This window comes from Belonocnema kinseyi, chromosome 8 (genome assembly GCF_010883055.1).
Source record: "Belonocnema kinseyi isolate 2016_QV_RU_SX_M_011 chromosome 8, B_treatae_v1, whole genome shotgun sequence".
In the NCBI taxonomy this organism is placed as follows: Eukaryota; Metazoa; Arthropoda; class Insecta; order Hymenoptera; family Cynipidae; genus Belonocnema; species Belonocnema kinseyi.
Window position 1 is genome coordinate 81,217,507 of NC_046664.1, and position 17,987 is coordinate 81,235,493.

Here is a 17,987-nt window from a genome sequence, read left to right on the forward strand (position 1 = left end):
ATTAGCCTTAAAATTAAACGTATTTTCTGACTTAAAACAAGATTGAGTTTCTTAATTTATAACTATTTTTTCTGAGTAAAATTTATATTCAATATATTTTAAATTATTATTAATTTTATAAGAAAATTGTTTTATTGTTAAAAAATGTTAGTTATTATTAGCATATTCTAGTGATCTGAACCAGTTTATCAGTCGGTGTAACATTAAAAAAAATTATTAATTGGACAGTTCGAAAAAAAAGATTTAAAAGGAATTTTTTTATATTATAAAAAAAATAATTTTATAATATAATTTTTGAGTGGAATTTACCATATGTGAATGTCACTGTCAAAATATCGTGCTTTTAAGTTTCTATATTCAAGTCTTCTATCATAGTTTCATAGACAAGAGATTTTGCTTGAGTATTGGCTAGACTGCACTATTAATAGATTAAATCTGTTATAGCTTTATTCTGACCTACAAATTCCAAATTTACCTATCGGTAATGAACTTGATCACTTTGTACGTCACAGATTGTATTTTATTCCCGCAATTATTAATTTTTTTAAATTGAAATTTATTTTATTACTAAATATTTACGCCTAGAATTTTTTTAAAATTTTTATATCCTATTTTATATTTTTATTTACATATTTGTTATTATTATTTATATCTGTTTTATATATTTTTATATCTGCTTTGGTTAAAAATTTACCTATTTAGTCGAAAATTTTAACTTTTGGGTTGAAATTTGAACTACTTTGTTAAAAAAAAATTTTTCGTTAAAGATTCATAAATTTACATGAAAATTCATCACTTTGATTAAAAATTTAATTATTTTGTTGTAAATTTGCTTTTTTAATTAGAAAATTAATATTTTTGGTTAAAAATTCTTCTTTTCTTTTAAAATTCATGATTTTTTAAAATGTTCGTTTTTAAAAACTTGAATATCACCCATTACTTTTTTGTTTGACAATTCCAATTTTTTGGTTGCCAATTAAACTACTTTGTTAAAAATTAATTTTCTTGTTCAAGATTCACATTTTAGGTGAAAATTCACCGCATTCATTGAAAATTTACATATTTGGTTAAAAATTTCAACTTCTGGGTTAAAATTTGAACTACTTTGTTAAAAATGTATTTTGTTGGCTGAATATGAAAAATTTTAGTTCTAAATTAATCTCTTTGGCTGAAAGTTTAAAGATTTTGTTGAAAATTTATATTCTTTAACTGAAAATCAAAACACTTGGTTAAAAGTTAAACCAGTTTGTAGAAATTTTTTTTTTGAAGATTCATCATTTTAGGTGAAAGTTTATCTCTTTGGTTGAAAATTTACTTATTTCTTTGAAACTTCTAGCTTCTGGGTTGAAAGTTGAACGATTTTGATAAAAATTAATTTTGTTGGTTAACGATTAAATTAACGATTTAAAGTGAAAATTTATTTTTTTTTGTTATAAATTCGCTTTTTTAAATGAAAAATTAATTTTCTTGGTTGCAAATTTATCTTTACGTTTAAAATTTCTGTATTTTGTTGAATATTCGTTTTTGAAAATTTAAGTATCACCCAGTAAATTTTTGTTTAAAAATTGATCGCCTTAATTGAAAATTTACCAATTAAGTTGCAAATTTCAACTACTGGGTTGAAAGTTGAACTACTTTGTTAAATATTTACTCTTTTTTATTTAAAGATTCATTTTTTGGTTGGCTAAATATTGATAATTTTAGTTGTAAATTCATCTCTTTGATTGAAAGTTTAACGATTTTGTTTAAATTTTAGCTTCTTTAACTGACTTCTTTTTCTAACTTTGTTAGAATTTTTTTTTTTTTGAAGATTCATCATTTTATATGAAAATGTATCCCTTTCGTTTTGTTGTTGTAAATTTGCCTTTTTTAATAGAAAATTAATTTTCTTGGTTGAAAATTGATCTTTTATTTGAAAATTCCTGTATTTTCTTGAATATTCGTTTTTTAAATTTAAATTTTACACATTATATTTTTGTTTGAAAATTTGTCTTCTTAGAAAAAAATTTACTACCTGCTTACAAGTTGAACTACTTTGTTAAAAATTAATCTTTTTTCTTTGAAGAGTCATCAGTTTAAGTGAAAGATTCACACCTTTGGTTGGAAAATTGATTATTTTGTTCAAAATTCTTTTTTGGTAGAAACTTAATATTTTTAGTTGAACATCTAATCACTAGGCTGAAAACTGAATGTATAATTTTTGTTTGAAATTGAACTATTTTGTTGAAAATTCGTGTTCTTTTGTAGAAAATAATTTTTCGTGTTTGAAAATTTAACCATTTGATTGAAAGTTGAACTACTTTTTTGAAAATTTCTTTCTTTTGTAAAAAATTCATCACTGTATTTGAATTGAATTGATGCCGCGCCCCAGGTAGGTATACAAGGGGCTGCGCGAGATCTGCGATTGTCACTCAGGCGAGCACTCAGGCGTGAACAAACAAAAGCGGAGCGGGTTATAATGAGCTAGTTTCCACCCACCGTAAGCCCCAAAATCGGCGCTATAAATAGTTTTACTGTATTTTGTCGAAATTTGTATTTTTTGGTGTGAAATAACAGCTATTACATTTTTTGTTGAGAATTCATGTCTTTTGGATAAAAACTCTTCTGCTTTGGACAAAATTCAAGAATTTAGTTACATTTTTTTAAACTATGTAATTTCTTCTCTTTGGTTGTAAATTTAACTATTTTATTGTAAATCGCTTTTTTTGTGGAGACTTTTTCTTTCCGGAAAATTGAACTATTTTAGATAGATTTATAATGGACATGGCGGATGCAACAATTCGAGAAGCGCTCGAAACCGCGCAGAAGTATTGTCCAGCCGGGAAAATATATTAGTAAAAAAAAAAAGATCAAAACGTAAAACAATATATACAATCGTATTCAGCTTGACGCGGCCGACAAATTTTTCTCATGAAACTTTTTGATTAGATAGTTATTACTTAAGAAAAACAATAAAAACTTAGACAATTTTCCGATCAAAAATCGATGTTTTGTAAAACACAACTCGCGATTATTCAGCTGTTTGTTGATAAAAATGCTTGAAATTTATATAGTGTATTCTCAATATATAAGCGATGACTATAAACAACGCACTTTGTTTAAAGCGTTAAAATATGTTTGTTTTTATTCAATAGCAAATTGATTCCGAACGAAAACCAGGTTTCGCCAACTTCGATCAGTGGGGCAGTCATCGAAAAAATGTTAGTTCAAATAATTTGCCATGAGAAAGTTGTTCACTAGTCTTTGAGAAAGTTTTTCTGAAAATTTAAGGAGAATTGGTCAAAAATTGTAGAAATCGCAGCGAGTTGAAGTCAAAACACGCTGGCCGCTGGAGCATTTTGTTGCTCTTTGTCGCTGCTGGCTAGTTGCTTAAGGTGTTCATACAAGAAAATACGTGTGCAGTATGCTGGAAACAGCTCATGCACGAGCCGGACGTGTACGCACACAGAGTACCAACCAATCATGCGCTACCTGTCGCGCTGCTGCGGTGCGAGCTGGCTACGTACCGTTCACATATCGGACCGCCACTCGAGAAGCAAAAAAATTTTCGACGTTGAGAATTTAGTTCGAGTGCCGGGCCGATAGGTGAACGGTAGAAAGTTAGGTTGTAAAGCAGCTAAGGCTGAACCTCGGCCTTTTATGTCCACTCGCCTATCTCTTTCTGTAAGCTAATGTACATATCTCGTGGAACATAATAAAGATCTATTATTATTATTATTATTATTATTATTATTATTATTATTATTATTATTATTATTATATAGCCAGCTCGCACGCGATTGGTTGGCGGACTGCACGGCAGCGGCAGCGTGTGTTGACTTCAACTCATTGCTATTTCCACAATTTTCGACCGAATTTCTTCAAATTTTCAGAAAAACTTTTTCATTGTCTAGTGAACAACTTTCTCGCGATAAGTTACAACAACTGAAATTTTTTCGATGACCGTCCCACTGGTCGAAGTTGGCAAAACGTGGCTTTCGTTCGGAATCAATTTGTTATTGAACAAACAAACAAATATTAGCTTCTTAAACAAAGAGTGTTATTTAAAGTCATCGTTTATATATTGAGAATACACCATACAAATTTCAAGCATTTTTATCAACAAACGGACGAATAATCGCGAGTTGTATTTTACAAAACATCGATTTTTGATCGGAAAATTGTCTAAGTTTTTATTGTTTATTTTAAGTAATAACTATCGAATCAAAATGTTTCATAAGAAAAATTTGTCGGCCGCAACAAACTGAATACGAATGTATATTTTGTTTTACGTTTCGACCACTTTTTTTTGTCGATAGATTTTCCCGGCTGGACAATATTTCTACGCGGTTTCGAGCGTTTGTCGAGTTGTTGCATCAGTCATCTCGATTTTAGTTGAAAATTCATTTTTCTGGTTAAAACATTGACTAAATTAAAAATTAAAGTACTTCATTTTTGCTGTAAAATTTCTCTTATTTTATTTGAAAATTCATCTACTTTATTTAAAATTCAACTATTTGTTTAAAAATTAATCTATTTTCTTTAAAACGAAATCTTTCTTCTTGAAATCTTAAGAATTTGAAGTCCTATCTTTTTTTAAATAAGCTGATTAGGAAATAATTGTATGCAACTTTTTAAAAATAATTATTATAGTCTCGCGATGGTCGATTATCGCGAGTGGATGAGTTTTTGTGCAATGGGCTGAAGTTAATTGCACTTCCCACAAAGCCTGGGTATAAAACGAGAGCTGCCTATCCATGTCCTGGAGAAGAAAAGGCCTCATGTTTTTTTTATTACAATGTATACTGGGGTTGCCCCTAACTCTACAACTCTACATGGGGGGTCCATGGTTCACGTAAAAGTCGTAAAAGGTGCCTTTTTTAATCAAAACTTTTCTCACAGTTCGGAATTTTCACTGAAATCAACAATACTTTTTTTCTAACAACGTTTTAAAAAGAATTTTGTAAACTAAAATTTAAAAAAAAAATTATTGTCTACTATACATTTTTATAGATACTAGCATCATCAGTTGAGTGTATGTTTTCGATTTGAGGGGCAAAATAATTTTTGATACATAAGAAAAATTTCTATTAACTATTTATTTTTTATGTTTCGTTGTTTATTTGTTAATAGGACTGTAATGTATATATAAAGTATATACAGTTAATTTTAAAAACAAATAGTCGAATTTTCAACCGAAAATTATGAATTTGATTGAATTAATATAAAAAGACACATTTTTAATACAATAGTTGAATCCTCAAAAGAGAAGCATTTTTTATAAAACAGATTAACATTTAACTCCGAAAATATGAATTTTTCACAAAAATGTTTATTTTCAACTAAATAGATGGATTTTATACCAAAAAGATTAATCTTATTTCCTAAACAAATATTCAACTCAATAGTTCAATCCTTAGCTGCAACAGATTCATTTTTAACCAAGAAGATTGAATTTCAAACAAGAAAATTAATTTTCTCTCAATAAAAGAAGAATTTTCAATTGAAGAATTACATTGTCAGTAAAAGACAAAATTTTTTAATTAAAATAATAAATCTGCAACCAAAGAATGAATTCTCAACAAAAAATTGATTAATTAATATTTTAATGAAAAAATACTTTAATTTAAAATGAAAAAAGTAGGCCTCAACGAATGAAAGTCGAATTTTCAACAAAAAAGTTAATTTTCAACAAAAGGGTTAATTTTCAACAAAAAACACGATTTTCCAACAAAAAAAAAGTTGACTTCTTAATCAAAAAGGAGACTTTTCAAGGAAAAAGTTGAATTTTTAACCAAATAGATATATTTTTTTACGAAAAATACAAAAAAGAAGAATTTTTAATTAAGCAGTTAAATTTTCAACCAAAGAGGTGCATTTCGAAATAAAATGATCAATTTTCAATTAAAAAAATGAATTTTTAACCGAAAATAAATTAATTTTAAATTAAAAAATAACTAATTTCCAATAAAACAGTTGACTTTTCAATCAGAGAGGATGATTTTTAATCAAATTGTTTAATTATAAACAAATTAGATTCATTTTCAAAAAATAGTCATATTGTCAAAAAATGATTTTACTTTTAACTAAAAAATATACACTTTCAATATTAAATGAAAAACTTAATAATTGAAAAATGTAAAAACATTTTAATTTAAAATCAAAAGGTGCATTTTGAACTAAAATGATAAATTTTCAAATAAAAAATGAATTTTTAAGAAAAAAGACAAATTTTTAACAAAAAAGTTGACTTTTCAATAAAAAGGGATACTCTTTAACCAAACTGTTTAATTTTGAACAAATTAGATTAATTTTCGAGAACACAGTTATATTCCTAACCAAATAGTTACATTGTTAACTAAGAAAGATACATTTTTAATATTAAAGAAAACAATTGAAAAATTGAAAAATGAAAAAAGATTAAAATTGAAAATAAAAAAGAATTCAATTTACACAAATAGATGTATTTTCAACAGAAGAGATAAAAAAGATAAATTTTTAATAATCAATTAATAAAAATTAAAATTAAAAAAGATTTTAATATAAAATCAAAAAGAGTTACAGTCATTTAAAAAAAACCGTATTTTCAACAAATTAGTTCAATTTTTAACCGAAGAGGTGCATTCTGAACTAAAATGATAAATTTTCAACTAAAAAAATGAATTAAAAATAAAGACTAATTTCCAATAAAACAGTTGGCTTTTTAATAAAAAAAGACACTTTTAACAAAATTGTTTATTTTCAACAAATCAAATTAATATTTAAGAGAATATTTATATTTTGTACCAAATAATTAAAGTTTTTACTAAAAAAGATAAATTTTCAATAGTAAATTTAAAAATTGGAAAATGAAAAAAGATTTTAATGTAAAATAAAAAACAGTCCAATTCATCTAACCAGACAAAATTTTAAAATTATAGTCACATTTTCAACTGAATAGGTAATTTTGAACAAATTAGATTAATTTTCAAGCAAATAATTAAATTATTAACCAAAAAAGATAAATTTTCATCGAAAAATGTGATAGTTAATATTTCGATAAAAAAGATTATAATTTAAAATAAAAAATAGGGTACAACGAAAGAAAAAAGTTGAATTAAATAAAAAAATTAATTTTCAACAAAAAAGACGAATTTTCAATAAAACAGTGGACTTCTTAGTAAAAAAGTATACTTTTGAATCAATTTTTCTATTCTTTAACCAATTAGATTAATTTTCAATCAAATAATTGAATTTAAACCAAACGATTACATTTTTAACTTAACCACAAAAGATCAACTATCAGCTAAAAGACCAATTTGTAAACAAGAGGATTACTTTTGAGAGAAAATAATGTTGAAAAATATTTTTTTTTAGACTGTTTAACTAAACAAATATCCCTGAATAGCCTGGCAGCACCCACTAATCGTCATTTAGTATAAGATTAATTTTTTTGAAATTAAATTTTTTTTTAAATATTCGAATTTTCAACCAAAAAAGATTTTGAAGAAAAGCAAGAAAAAAGATTTCAAAAAATTATAATTTAAGGGGAAACTTTTAATTGAAGATTTTCGATAAGTCGAAAAAGTATGTAGGAAACTTTAAAGATTTTTTTTCAATTTACAGGATTTTACCAAATTTTCCAAACTTTCAAAATATTTTCAATTTTTTTGGTCAATTTCTTAAATATTTAAAATAACCCCTTAAAATATTTTTTTAAAGTTCAAATTAAATTTTGTAACTGAAAATTAAACAATTTGATTTTTGATACATATTCGTTTTTTCTAGCCGATAATTCATGTTTTTTACTTGAATTTCATTTTTTTTTCTAGAAAATTCAGATTTTTTGTAAAAATGCAATTTTTTTGGTAGAAAATTCATCCGTTTTGACAAAAAAAATTGGTTTTCACAAATTAAACCATTATGTAGAAAAATTATTTCTGTAGTTGAAAATTAAACTATATTGTTGACATTTTTCTTCGTTTCAATTCATTTTTTAATAAAAATTTAACTGTTTCGTTTTTGGTAAAAATTGATCTTTATTGATTGAATTTTCAACTATTTGTTTGAAAATTTAACTATTAAAACTTTTTTTTTAATAGATTATCACAGAAAACTTTCTTTGCCTTAAACTATTTAAAAAAATGTTTTATTGTTTCAATAAAAAGTTTTCTTGAATTTAAAATGATTTTATTTATTTTTACGATATTTTTGTGTTAATAAAAAATATATAACTTAAAGAAACGGTTTCTTTAATTCAAGACAAAAATATTTTCCTGAGTGCATGTTGCTCGTATGTCTTAGGTCATATTGATCGAAAACAGGGGCGGCGACAAAAGATTGTGCAAAAAAATTATATATGCAGTTTAGATTTTTTAAAACTTTCTTATTAGTTTAATACATTATTTGAAATTGTTTATAAAAATTCACATAAAAAAATTAATAATCACTTTTGAAATGGTTGTATTATTATTAAATATAAAGTGCAATTCATATGTAGATTGACTGTATAATAGGGTGGTCCAAAAATGCATTGGATTTTTTTTCTCGAATTATTATGGAGACCGTCTGGGTTCGAATCCACACAAAAAAAAATTTTTTTTTGAAAAGAACAAATTATATTTAGAAGTGGCGGTTCTTTCAAAATTTTTTCACTTTTTGTAAAATTTTCAACTACAGTAAGGTAATATTTAATTAATTTTAGATAACATAATTGTTTAAATAATCTCTTGGAAACCTAGGAATTGCGCTTTTATTATTTTTCAACTTTTTGTCTAATTTTCACCTAAGGTGCGTTAATATTTGATTCAATTCAGCAATACTAATTGTTTAAACAAATAATTATTGTTTATTGCTATATTTTTTTATATTAATACCAGATTGTAAATATTGTAATAATATTTTTTTTGCTCAATGGTATGAATTTGCGATTTTTTTTCTCTAATTTCTAAGTATTTGTCTATTTTCACTTGGACTGACTTAATAATGAATTAAATATAACAAAAATAATTTTGTAAACAATTTATTATTGTTTAAAACTATCTTCTCTTAGAGAAATGCTAGAAAGTTGTGGTTCTTTCTAAAATGTTTAACACTGAATTGTTTTTTTAGCTATAGACAAATAAAAAATAAAAATTAAAGGGAATCGTATTTTAAGCAATCTCCTTCTTATTTGGGAAAATATTTTTCTGAAATAAAACAGATTTTTGAAATATTCTTTAAATTTACTGTATGGATAATATTGAATGTAAATTTTCCTTGAAGTAGCTAATGGGAGCCTTTTTGTTTTAATTAATATTAATATTTATGATTTGTTTCTAACTTGCTTTAATTAGTAACTCAACAATTAAAAAGTTGAGAAAAAGTAGAAAAGTTTAGAAAAATCCCCAACTATATTGCACTGCCTTAGGAAAAAATAGTTTTTAACAATAATATTTTGTTTAAACAATTATATGTGTTAAATTTCAATAATTATTACTCAACTCGAAGTGAAAAGTGAATAATATAATCCATAATAATAATTTTTTGAAACGATTATATTTTTTAACAACAAATAAGTATTACTTAAATAACCTGAAAAAGATCAATTTTCTATCAGCAAGGTCACTTTTTAACAAAATTATTTAAATTTGAATAAATTAAATTAATTATCAAACAGATAATTGAATTTTCTATCAATAAGACGAATGAAAAAAAAAAATTAAATTTTTTAATAAAATATTTTTACTTAAAGTCAAGACACTTCAAACAGTAAAATTAGTTTTTGACAAAGTGATTCAACTTTCAATCTAATAGTTGAGTTTTCAACTAAAAAAAAAAAAATAGATTTTTATCCAGAAATGAAATGTTTGTATTTTCTGTTGAAAAGTTCAATTTTCAGTAAAGAATTTTCAACCAGAAGAATTAATTTTAAATATATTTGTTCAACTTTCAACCAAGTAGTAGAAATTCCAACTAAAAAAAATTCCCATCTAAAAATGGAATATGTAAATTTTTTCTTTTTTAGTAGAAATTCAACTATTCGATGGAAAATTCGCCTCTTTCAGTATAAAATTAATCTTCTTTGTATAAAATTAATTTGAAAACAAACTTTCATGAAAAATATATTTTTTTAAATTAAAAGTGCAAAACTTACATCAACTATTTGGATGAAATTTCATCTTATTTGTTAAAAATTTAACTATTTCTTTGAAAACTCGTTCTTTTTTTATTAAAAATTAATTTTTAACCGAAAATGTAATTTCAATGCAAATTGTGTTGCAAAATTTCTCTTTTGTAGTTAAAAATTCAACTATTTGGTGAAAAATTCGTCTGTTTTGGTGCAAAATTAATCTTCTTGATATAAAATTAATTTTTAAAAATTGCATAAAAAATATATTTTTAAAATTAAAAATGCAACAGTTACATCAACTATTTGGCTGAAAATTCCACAATTTTGTTCAAAATCGGCTTTTAGTTTGAGGATTCAAAAATGTTGTTAAAATTTTTAAGTTTTCGGTAAAAAATTTAATTTTTAGTTGAAAATTGGGTATATTAGTTGAAAATTCACCTCTTTAGGCCAAAATCATTTTTTGGGGTAAAAAATGATTTAAACATTTTTTAAATGTTACTTCCATTTTTGGTTCTAATTAATATTTCATAATTGAAAACTCAACTATTTGGTTAACAAATTTAACTATTTTGTTAAAAAATTGTTTTTTTTTTTCTTTGAAAATTCAATAGTATGATAGAAAATTAATTTTTTTTTATTTAAAAATTAATTTCAATGGTTGAAATTTTATCTCTTAATTAAAAAGTCATTTTTGGCAGAAAATTAATATTCTTAGTTAAAAACACAGCCTTTTAGGTTAAAAATTCAACTGTCTGGTTAAAAATTAAGCATATTTATTGAAAATTCATGTATTTTGGTGAAAAATCGTCTTTTTCAGCGAAAAATTAATCTTCTTTAAAAAATTCATGTCTTTGGTTGAAAATTCAATTATTTGGTTGAAATTTCATCTTTTCGGCTAAGAATTTAAATTATTTGTTAAAAATTGGTATTTTTTGGTTAAAAATTTAATTTTTAATTGAAAATTTAACTATTCCACTTGAAAATTCACCTCCTTAGGTTAAAAAGCTTCATTTTTGTGGTGAAAATTTAATTTTTTAAATTTAATATGTACCTATTCCATTTTTGGTTAAAATTCTTTAGCTGAGAAATTAACTATTTCTTACAAAATTCTTTCTTTTTCTATTAAAATTAATTTTTGAACCGGAAATTAAACTGCACAATTTGTGTTGGGAAATTTATCCTTTTTGGTTCAACATTCAAAAATAATTGTTTTCAAGTGAAAAATTAGCTACTCAATTTTTTAATATGCTTCTTAGTTAAAAATTAAATTTTTGGTTTGATAATTGATTTAATTTGGTTGAAAATTTAAGTATTTTATTGAAAATTCATGTAATTTGATAAGAAATTAATTTCCTACTTGAAGATTGATCTTTTTGGTTAAAAATGCAAATATTTTTGCGAAAAATACAACTGTTTTCTTCAAATTCGTTATTTTTTTATTGAAAATTTAACTACTTAATTTTTTATTGTAAATTTATTTCATTAGTCAAAAAATCGAATCTATTTGGGTTAAAAACTGCATTTTTTGTTAAAATTTGTTTTTTTCTTAAAGAAAGAAATTTTCAATTGAAAATGTATATTAGAAAATGTATATTGTAAATGTTTATTGGTTATTTTAGTAACAAAATTCACCCCTGTAGCCGAAACTATTTTTTTTTTGAAAATTCGTCTTTTGTTTTTTTGCTTTGTTAAAAATTCGTCTCTGGTTGAAAATTTAATTATTTTGGTATTAAATTAAACTATTTGGTTGAAAATCCGTTTTTCAGGTGTAAATTAATTTGTTTAAATTGAAATTCTAACTATTCCATTCATTATTAATTGTTTATATTTTTTAGTTAAAAATTCAATTAGTTGGTTGAAAATCCATGTAATGTATCGAAAATGTGTCTCTTTTGGTTTAAAATTATTTAAAATTAAAGAAGTTTAAATGAGATTGAAATAAGATTTAAAATCACTTTGAAGTCCAATAATCAAATTAATGTTCAGAATTCCTAAAAATAATACTAAGAATCCAACGATCAAATTTGGACAATCAGTATAAAATGTTCCCATTGAAATTTGAAAAAAGATACCAATTTTCCTAAAAAAGAAAAGAAAAAAATTTCTTTTTTTCGACGAAAATAAAAAAGAGGAAAGAAAAATGAGAAGGCAACCAACCATAACCCCTTCGTTCTCTTTTTTATTTCTTTTGACTTCTTTATTTTTATTATGATCAAATCACAATAAAAAAAGCATTTAAAAAATAATAATCACCAAAGTTTCGGCCCTCATACAGCACTCTTACCAAGGCAAAAAAAATATATTTGAGCAGGCAGGAATAGCAAAAAAACTACTAACACCTAATTTTTTTTATAAAAAAATAATAATCTTGGTTGAAATTGATCTATTTATATGAAAATTCGAACATTATTTTTAAGGGCATGCAATACTTAGAAAAGTATCGATTTTACTAGTGTTGGGTTCCCTCGGCTTTTTTCCTACAATAATAAAGATTTTGTCTTCAAAATGTGGGGAATGATAGCGAACATGCTAACGGACGTCCTTGAACCCTTCGTTTTTGGAATAATTTAACAAAATTTAATTTTGCCAAATTTGATAAATGTGTGCGTATTTTGAGGTTATGTGTGTTCCTATTCTCCCCAAGTTTACTTCCAAACTACAAAATATTTTGGGCCAAAAACTTGGGACAAGCAAAAAAAAGTAGTAACGAATGTCCCGGATCTAAATTTTTTTGTATACAATTTTAAAGTTTATTTAATAAATAATTTCTAAGTGGCTACCGACAGCATCGGTACGACAGATACCTACAATTTTTTTGTGATTATCCCTCAAAACAGAGTTCCTAGACGTCCTTTATAATATTTTACAGCATCTCTGAATTCAGTTTTTAAAAATTTTCATTTTTGTGTAAAAAACTAGGGAATTGAACTTGATTTACAACACGGGGAAGTATCACATGCTCTTAATGCTTTGTGATGAGTGGGTCACGTGACCAGATTCCTACCTTACCGACACTTTTTTTATTTCCTTACTTATATTCACACGAAGCGTCAGATCGAGTTGAAAATTTGACACTCTAACCAAGAAGCTCTAAGAATTGTGGGCCTGATCCTAAATTTGTATAATTATGAAAAAAGTTTGATTGTTTTTTTTGTTGCTTTTTTCATAATTATTAAAATTTAGGACCAGACCCACCTTTTTTAGTGGTCCTGACTTATTATCCCAAATTTAAAACTCGATGCGGCGCTTTGAGTGAAAATAAGTTGTGAAATAAAAAAAGTGGCAGTAAGGTAGGAATCTGGTCACGTGGCCAACTTGTCACATGGCCTTATCTTTTTTTTTAAATTTGTGTGAGTCTAGTTCAGGTAGAGTAATCCACCATAATTTTAATATTCTTTTTTTTCTTCTTTACAATTTTGTTTTAGCATTTTTATGAGTTGCTTCCCCCTCTCGCTAATTTCAGAAAACGAATATGAAAATAATAAAAAAAATCCGTTTTCGACAACCCTAAAATTTTTTTCGAAATACAGAAAGAGACTCAACTAAAGTTAGGGGGTGTCCTTCTCAAATGAGGCTAGTCGCTTCGATTACTTGATAGCGACTGAGCGAGGCAACCCCCTTGCTCCTTGCGCAATCGTTGCCCCTCGAGTCTGCGCTCTGGATTATTCTTGCCGGGGCGGCTCCTGCCCCAACTGTTGTGTGTTTGTGTGCTCGTCGCGTAAAACCGGTGTCATGTCGCGAATGGTGCTTTGAGCGCTTTTCTCAAAAAAATTCCAATTTCTGCCTCAAATTCGGTGGCTCGAGTCAAGTTTGCCGGGGACTCGGCGTCCCGAAAATCTGGACTCGCTCAAATTCAGAATGGTGACGGACAGTACGAGCCAGGTAATAACAAAAATAATTTTTCGGAAGTTCGAGGCTCTTGCTAGCCGGCCGCCACCGCCGATCGAATTGGGGTTGGAACAACGAATGGTGGTTCATACATATGTGAGGCACCCGGGGGCGGAAGAATTCTTCATTCCTAAAATCCTCCCTCCAACTTTTCAAGACAAAATTTCATTTTTAAATTCATTTTTATTTTATTTCTTTTTATGACAAACTATTATTAATAAAGTGTGATCAATCGAATTTTCATTCATGGGTATCAACTTCATAAGGGATGAAAAGCTTCATCGATTTTTCATTGAATTCGGGGGTGGAGTTTTGTTTTGGTATTTAATTTTCGAAAGGGGATTTATTTTATTTAATAATTTATTAAAAAAATTAGTTATTATATTTTCCATTTCTTCAGTTATTGGGTAAAATGTTATAATCAGATCGATGTTACTTAAAAAAAACTTTAGGATTAAATTTATTTTTTGATTAGTGATTTATAAAGGCATATTTTTAAATAATTTATTTTATTTATGCATTTAGAATCGGCAGTAACTTTTATTTTTATTTTGTTTCGAAAAATAATTTGATATAAACATGTTTTATTTTACAACCTGATTAGTGTTAATATTGTCGATAAAATAAATAATAATAAAAACTTTTTATTTTTACACTACTTAATGGAAAACTGCATTCTAGTAAAATGACGCGCATGCTCGTTTAGTACAAACTGAAGCAGAAACTACGTAGAAAAGTGATTCATCCCTTATTTACGACGCACGCGGGAATCAAAACTCTTGTGACTTGAATATTACTACTAAATGTAGCATAATCTAATGTTTAATTTATTTTTTCGAAAAAAACATTTTTTTTATATCAAAGCAAAAAAAAGGAAATAAAAATAGCGTTATTTAATTTTTTTAACCTGATTTACCCACTTGTAGGAATCACTAAAAAATATTCGTTTTTAATTAGAAAAACTGGTTTTTTAAGATTTTTTTTATTTAATAAAACACATCTAATATTATAAAATTCAAAAATATTCAATTTAAATTTCATTTTATATATTTATTTTTTATTTGAATTTTATTTATTTAATTAAGATTCCAAATTTTATGATTGTGTCAACTATATTAAATTCAATTTAAAATTCTTTATATTCTTAAAATTTCATTGAAAAATTGTAGTTTCAACAAAACAAATGAATTTAAAAAAAAATTAATTTTCAACATAGACGATGAATTCTCAAGCAAGGAGATTAATTTTATTAAAAATTTCCAACAAAATAAATGAATTTTTATTTCGAAATAATTAATTTCCAAATAAAAAAGTACGAATTTTCATTAAAATAATTAAATTTTCAACCAAAAAAATTAAATTTAACCAAATTAAACCAAACAATTGCACTAATAAAATAATAGATGAACTTTCAAATAAAATAGATGAATCTTATATGAAATAGTTGAAAATTCTAACCATGTAGACGAATTTTGAGTCAAAAAGACAAATTTTTTAGAAAACAGTTGAAGTTTCAATAAAAAGTTTATTTTAAATAAAGAAAGATCAATTTTAAACCAAATAGTTAAATTTTTAGTTTCAAAAATTAATCAATAAAGAATAAAGGAACGAATTTTCAGTCAGTTTCATTGAAACAAAAAAGACGAATTTTTAGCCAAATATTTGAATGTTCACCAAGATATGAATTTTCAAAGAACAAGACCAACTTTCTCTCTCTCAAAAAAAATTAATTTTCAACTTATAGAGGATAAATTTCTAATGAAGAATTCAAAAAGTTAAATTTTTACATTTAAAATGAATTTTTAACAACAAAACAAGAATTTTAAAAAAGAAATTAAATTTTAAAACCAAAAAGGTGAATCTTAAAAAAATTAATTAAAAAAAAAAGTAGTTCAACACACAATTTTACAAAAAAATAAATAAATTTTTAATTGGAAATAACTAATTTTCAACTAAAAAAAGAACGAATTTTCAACAAAATAATTCAGTTTTCAACAAAGGCATTAAAAACAAAGTAGATTAACTTTCTAACAAAAGAAATGAATTTTCAACGAAATAGTTGAATCCTCAACCAAATGAATAAATTTTCACTCAAAAAGGTTCAATTTTAAACCAAATAAATGAATTTTTAGTTTATGAAATTAATTTAAAAAATAAAAAAATTAACGAATTTTCATTCGATTTAATTGAAACAAAAAAGAACAATTTTTAACCAAGTATTTGAATCTGTACCAAAAAATTAATTTTCAACAGACAAGAATTATTTTTTAATTAAAAAAAAAACAAGTTAAAAAAAAGAATTTTTAATTGAAAATAACTAATTTTCAACTAAAAAGGAACGAATTTTCAACAAAATAATTGAGTTTTCAACAATTGCATTAAAAACAAAGTAAATTAACTTACTAACAAAAGAAACGAGTTTTCAACCAAATAGTTGAATCCTCAACCAAATGGATAAATTTTCACTCAAAAAATTAAATTTTATACCAAATAAATAATTGTTTAGTTTAAGAAATTAATTTATCAAAATAAAAAATAAACGAATTTTCATTCGATTTAATTGAAACAAAAAAGAAGGCCTTTTAATCAAATAGTTGAATTTTCACATTAAAAAATTAATTTTTAACAAAAGAAAAAGAATTTTCGACAAAAAAGTTAAATTTTCGAACAAACTGTTAAACTTTCAACCCGAAAATATTATTTTTCAACAACAAGGTTAAATTTTTACCTAGTAATTAAATTTGATGAAAAGTATTTTAATTTTGACCCAAAAAGTTGAATTTCTAACCAAAAACATGAATTTTCAATAAAAGAGTTTAATTTCAACCGAACAGTTTAATGTTCTACGAAATTGTGGAATTTCCAATAGAAAAGTTAATTTTAAATCAAATAGTTAAATTTTCACCAAACTGTTTGAATTTTCAACCTGAAGATAAAACTTTTCAACAATTAAGTAAAATTTCTACTTAATATTGAATTTTATTACAAATACTTTAATTTTCTACAAAACGTTTGAATCTTTAATGAAAAAAGATTGTTTAACAAACTGCATGAATTTTGAACCAGAACAGATCAAATTCCAATTAAAAATGTCAATTTTCAATTAAAAATATGGATTTTCAATTAAAATGGAATATATAAATTTTTAGATTAGAAAAATAATTCTCAAATATAATTAATTTCTAAACAAAAATATAAATTTTTCATAAAAATATGATTTTTTTAACTAAATAATGTAATTTTAGACCAAATTGTTGAATTTTCAAGCCAAAAAATCGAATTTTTAACAAAATAATCAATTCTTTAATCAAAGAGATAAAAAAAATAGTTATAATTTTTAACTAATCAAGAAAAATCAATTAAAAACCAAATAGTTGAATTTTCAACTGAACAAAATATTTTTTTAACCAAAAACGGAATCGTTAAATTTTAGTTTGAAAAAATTAATTCACAAGATTACTTTTCTGAAAAAAAAGAAAATTTGTCATACGAAATATATTAATTATCCAGAAAATAGTTCAATTATAAATTTATATAGGATAAAATAGTAAGATAACAAACTAGTTTTTAACATCAAATATAAAAAAGTCAACAAGAAAGTTGAATTTTTAAGAAAGAGGTGAATCTTAGAAAAAATTAAGTTTTACCAATTATATTTCTAATGTTATTGTTTTGACCAGACAAATGTGTTAAATTATCGGATGTTAATTGTTTTTGTCTAATGGTCTAAAATATATATTTTTTAATATTCACTTTTATTTCTAAATTGTGAAAAAGTGCTTTTTAGCTCCGCTGGGATTCGAACCCACGTCTTTTAGATTAATTTTAACCAAGAAGTTAAATTATCAAAAAAAAAAAATTATTTTCCAACACAATTTTTAAATTTTGATGCGAAAAAGACTAATTATCTACAAAATAGTTGAGTTTTTAATACGAAAATATTCTTTTATAACAAAAAAGATAATTTTCTCCCAAAATGGATAAGTTTTTGAAAAAATAGTTGAATTTCTATCCAAAAATATGAGTTTTC

At 24.6% G+C, this 17,987-nt stretch overlaps 1 protein-coding gene across 6 annotated transcripts in view; it reads left to right on the forward strand.

Moving 5' to 3' along the window:
• Positions 1-17,987, forward strand: part of LOC117178749 (ankyrin-3-like) — a 108,706-nt gene that overhangs the window by 270 nt on the left and 90,449 nt on the right. The gene's annotated exons all lie outside the window — the stretch shown is intronic.